Source organism: Pyrus communis, chromosome 16, assembly GCF_963583255.1.
Source record: "Pyrus communis chromosome 16, drPyrComm1.1, whole genome shotgun sequence".
Taxonomy (NCBI): domain Eukaryota; kingdom Viridiplantae; phylum Streptophyta; class Magnoliopsida; order Rosales; family Rosaceae; genus Pyrus; species Pyrus communis.
The window spans coordinates 13,322,177-13,328,176 of NC_084818.1; positions in this window are offsets into that span (position 1 = coordinate 13,322,177).

A 6,000-nucleotide genomic window follows, 5' to 3' on the forward strand; every position below is an offset into this window, starting at 1 on the left:
CTAAGGTCACAAACTTGACACTTTACGTTATTCCAAAGTCTTCACTGATTTTTTGCATCAACAGAATCAAACTAGCATAGTTCAAAATGTATTTGTTGGGATTTGATGCCTTGTGCAGTTTAGGCTCTTGCAAGCGAGGACTTTGAGTCACTTGGAGCTGGACATGGCTTCATGCCATTTGAGACTTGTTGCGGCTTTATGCCATTTGAGACTTGACGTGGCTTCTTGGCATTTGAGACTTGACGGGGTTTCATACCATTTGAAATTTCATGGGGCTTCAAGCCATTTGAAATTTGCTACAGCGTCATGCCATTAAATCGACTTTGTGCCATTTAAAGTGGCTTTGTGCCATTTGAGAGTCAAGTAAAATTAGGTGTATTTTGTGATGAACCCATTAACATTTTGGCATTTTGACTTTTGATTGGTACCATGTCTTTTGTCTCCGCATTTCAGGCTTCATGAATAATTTCAACTTGATCGAGGCCATATTCATAAAGTACACGAGTGTGGCATGGAGGTTCATCCATCCTTCTTTTATTTCTTGGACAAAAGACATAGAAGTAGCAATTGACATCTTCCTTTCAGAGGTTTTTGTCTTGTTTCTTAGTGGGGTCAAGTTTAAATAGTCTTTTTATAGGATTGGAACCTTATGCGAACATCATTTTAAATATGGGAAATGGATCCTCTCAGGATTCCCTCCACCAAGTCCACCAAGGCCACAAATCCGAGTCTTTGAAATTTGATCCAACGGCTAAAGTTATTCTAACTTTTAAAATAGGCTCCCGTTTGTAGCCGTTAGATCAAATTTCAAAAGCCCGGATTTGTGGCCTTTGTGGAAGGGATATTGAGAGGATCCCTTTCCTTAAATATGCTTTTGCAGGGACCTTTTTAATTGTAGGAAGACATCATTTCCTTTTTTGATTTCACCACTGAAGCTTCCTGCAACACCCACATATTTTTTATTGTGACCGGAATATGAGTGGTATACCACATGTTTTTACATAAGTGGTGAAAATTTTTATTTTTTAAGTTATTAACTTTTTAACACACATATCGCACCATTGGTATAGTGACACATGGTGTACACGGTGCTTCCGTCACACTGAAAAATCTCTCCACGTAATGAACACGATGTTTTCTTTCTTCTTTTCCCTCTTTATTTTTCATTTTCTATTGTAGCTTTCTTTGTTCTTTTGTTATCCCAAATTTAATGGGATCTTTACAAAAAACATACAACAACCCAGCAGCTATGGTCCTTGACATCACACTGAAGAGTGCTTTGTTCATCTTTATCACTTTTTCACTTCTAATATTTTTATGAGAAGAAAATAAATGAACGACAGTGAGTAGAGGTCGCCCTCCTCTCATTTGCTGCAGCCATCAAAGTTGGTGGTTTCTTTCCCCAGGTGTATACTCAAAACAAAAAAGGGTAGGATGACTTTCTTTTCTGCTATTTGTAAAGAACTCAACAGTTGTTGGTAGGGCTTTCTCCAGGACTTGTCACCAAGGAAAGAGCATAACGTTCTTTGCTGCAACAGTAGATGAATGTTGCCGCCATCGCTGTTTGGTAGCTGCATTGTCACTCTGCACGAGACTATTGCATCTCCGTTGCTTTTTTGCTTTCTTCAAACTCAAGCTATTCGTAGGAGTTTGGTTGTTGTGAAGTCGGAGGATTGCACGCATCATCTTCCTCGAGACAGAGCATGGACGATGGAGTGCATCAACCATTCCCTAGAAATTTATGGAGCTAACGACGATGGTATGGAACGGAGAACATCTGGCCGTGGAGCTTTGTCTCAAGCTTCAATAAGTGGTCTAGACCACTTAGAAATTCGTGGCAGCAACGGCTTTACAGGGAGCGGCAAGGACTGCTCATTTTTCTTCTTGGCTTAGGCAAACTTGCTGGGCAGAGAGGTCACAGCATGGCTACTGTTGGTGGAGAGTCCAAATCCTATTTTTCATGGTTTTCTTTTAAGTGTTTGCAGTCTTCAAAACCTTCGTGGTGTAGAGATATTAACTTTAAATTCCTAACATAGTAGATTTTGACCGTCCTCGTAAAGATCACCTTCTGACACCTCCGTGTCTACATAGAGACATGTTATGCTGCGAAAATGTTTGACGAGTAGGTCCTGGGATTTCTTGATGCATCTTTCTTTGTCTTCTAACTCATAAATTGCTGCTGGGATTTCTTGACCGTCTTTCTATGCCAATTGGTTGCATTTCTCCGAAAAAGGCAAATTGTTGCAGGATTTGGAGATGAATCCTGAGGCCTTGGAGAGTTCCATGGGTTTTGTCCATGAGTTTTGGTGGAGAATCCCCAAACAGGAAGAGAGACAATGTGTTGCAGCTTAGTATTGGTTTGGTACAGAGGTGTTTTTTTGTGTTGGGTAAACATTCAACTTCAGTTTATTTCACAGTTTTGGATGAAAAAAAAAGGGCTAAAAGTTCAAAGCAGCAAAAGCTAGCTTTAAAAAACCAGTTTTTTTTTTTCTTCCACAACTTCTGCGCAAACTTAATTTGCAAGAGGCGTTGAGCCTTTTAATGAAACTTTCAAACACCCAAAATGACCGTAAACAATTAAATAATTACACATAATACCAACTGGAAAACGTCGCCGACTTCATTAGGAGGTCGTCTTCATCTATCCCACCACAACGTCGTTCACTTCTAGCTTCAACAATCACCGTTATTGACCTTGAATTTCATACCCTAGGACGTTGTTTCTGCCTATCCTTCCTCCCATCTCTTTTCCGTCCTCTCTCACTCCCATGTCGACAAAATCGCGATGAGAAATACCACCATTTTTTCTGGCAAGGACCATATTCAGTTTTGGCATCGCAGATTTGCCTAGATTTCCCAGATTGCACCGCTTATAGGTGAATGATCTTCGTATTTCTGCAAATTAGGAGAGCTCAGATTGCCTAGACGGACACCAAAACTCAATTATTCCAAATACCCAAAATTAAATACAGGAAACTATTTTGTGTGATCAAATTCACACTATACAGTTTCAAAAAGAAAAAATGATTAGTCCCGGAAGAAGAAAGAAACCAGTATCTTGAAGCGTTGGCCTTACCCAATGTATATAATGAACTCCTCGAGCAGCAAGACCATGTATGTACTACAAATCAGATGATAGGTGAGAGAGATTAAGGAATGGAGCATAAAATGAAAAAGAAGAAGATGGAGCAAAAAAAATAAAAATTGAGAAAATTGGGGTTGTGGGGGAGACCTGTAGAGAGATGTTTTTTGTTTTTGGAAAGTCCAGTTCAATAGTGGGGTAGTGGGAGAGACAACTTGATGCAGATGGAGAAAATTAAATTAATGGCACATCTAGTATTATACTATTTTTGGTCATTTCACACAATTACAGTTGTTTTGCATAAAAGTTTACCAAACATTATAATACTACTTTTTTTTTTTTTTTCCATAAACACTTTTACAAAACAGTTTACCAAACACTTTGCTGCTTTATTTCACATTGGCTTATTCTCACAGCACATCAAAAGCAGTTTTTTTTTAAAGCATAGCAATACCAAACCAACCCTTAATTCCAGATTGTTTGAGAGAGAGTAGGATTTGATGGGTGCTATGTTCTCCTGCAAGAAAGGAGCAACATAGAAAACCGAAAGGGTTAATTGGCATTGTTAATTTACCTTATGAAATTCGTTGCTTTCTCTTCGAAGCTGTTGGAATGACAGCAACCTCATTCCTTTCTACCTCTTCGCCTTGTATATCTTGCCCTCTGCTTGCTTTTGTATTTTGTTTCTCCTCCGTGTGCCTCTAAATAATTAAGCTCATTCTCAATTCAAAGCCTCGAGCTTTATGATCTAAGCTAAGCAACAATAACAAAAACTGGCATTGTAAAAAACGACAGAAGAATTACTGAGAGTAACATAACTTATACCAATATCACCTTTCAATTTCAATTTTGAACCCCTCCACATTCCCCAAACCATTAAATTAAAACACAAAAAGCTCACCCCAAATCTTCCTTTTCTTTTTTTGCTTCCTTTCAACCAATCAAACATACGTTTTAATTTTTTTGCATAAAAATTATATAAACAAATTAAAACCCAATTCCAAACAAACCCAACTTTTGTTTTTGAATTTCTCATCTTTCTTCATAAAGCAATCTGAAAATGCAAGCGCACAAAACAAAATACTAAACCTTGGAGAAGAGACTGATGGTACGGAAGAAGGTGAGCCTGAGGAGGGGACTACGTGCGCGGTGCTTGAAGGCGGTTTCGTGCTGTACGATCCAAATGGAGAAGTCCACAGCAACCCGCTTATTCCTCAAGAAATCAAAACCCTCGTTTCGGGCGTAGGGCTTTAGCAAGTCCCAGAATTAACCCCCGACTCCCATTGCTTTTGGAATTTGCTAATATGGGTCTGAGAGAAGTGGCTGCAGAGTCGGCTTACACATTCATCGTCCTACTTACTGAGTGAGAGTAAGACAAAAAAGATGAACGAATCAGAAGAAGAATCTGTATTTGGTTTTGTACCGTTGGTGGGGGGTCAGATTTTGAACTTATAATCTAACAAAACTTATTGTTTAACATAAAAAAATAAAAAAGAAGAATCTGTATCGTTTGGTTTTGTACCGTTGGTGTTGGGTCGGGTTTCAAGCCGGTTAGACGTAGGTTTTGGGTTTGGATTCAATTAAATCCGCTTTCTTTGGTTGTTTGGGCTTTTTTCCCTAAACATACTTTGCAAATTTGAGTTCGGCTTGGGATGAATTTGGGTTCGGCTACGGTTTTATGAATTATTAGTAGCGTATTTGCATATCGATAATGCCAAGCAGATCATATTTTGTAAATTATATGATGTGTCGGCTAACAGTCAAATACCTTCTTATGATTTAAACAAGGAATTCAACCATAAATTATCACATCATGTAATTTACAAAATATAATTTAAGACTTCAAAATCTCTCCAACATCACTCAACCGACCATTTCCCCCATCCCTTTGATGTTTGTTGCCTTATATACGGCGTAGTCACATAAGACTCTCTTGTTTATTTCTATGATTTTAGTTTTGATGAACATGAATAAAAAAATTAAGATAATAAATCACAAAAGAAAGATATGCTCTTATGGAATGTATAAAAAAAAAATGCATGATGGCATGGAATTAAGAGGGTATACATTAAATAGAATTGTTATCACAAATAGTCCTTAAAATTAACTCACTCCATCAAGATGATTTCTGAAAGTTGAAAATCAATCAATGTAGTCCGAGAAAATGGATATCTCAAATAAATATGATCATTCCGTCATAATTTCATAAAAAATTCTATTATGTGCTAACGTGATACATAAGTGGATTCCAAAAATCTAATTAAATATTAGCATGTGAAACTAAAAATATGTAAATAATTAAAAACTTAAAAAAATAAAAATGGAAAAACTCGGTTGAGTTGGGTCTGGGATTCGACTCGCCACGGATCGAGTCCGGCGAGTTGGGATTGAGTCTGGGTGGGACAAACTTGGTTGAGAATGGTGTGTTGTCAACGAGTTCCGGTGAGGAAGAGAAGGCGATGGTTGTGGTGAAGGAATGGAAGCCACCGGAGCTGAAGCCTAAGAAAGGGCGACGCTGATGTTAACTGTTTAACCAACTAACCAAATTGGGGGTTGATCATGTGGTGGACTCTAGCAGCGAAAATCTATCTAAAGTGTGAAGGATTTCTCAAATCCCGAAAGCTTTAATAGTCAATGAAGGTTTTGAATTGGGGAGGGGAAGAAGAAGATGTCTGTTCATCTTTTTTTTTTTTTTTTTTTTAAGTTTACGATTATACAAAAATAAAAATAGTTTTTTTTAATATTTATATATTTTTAATTTCAAGTGATAATATTTAATTATATTTGTGCGATGCAGTTATGTGCCATATCACCACACAATAAAATTTTTGACAGACTTATAATGGAAGCATCATATTGATTTAAGACATCCATTTTCAGGGATTAGATTGATTGATTTTCAATTTTAAGGACCATCT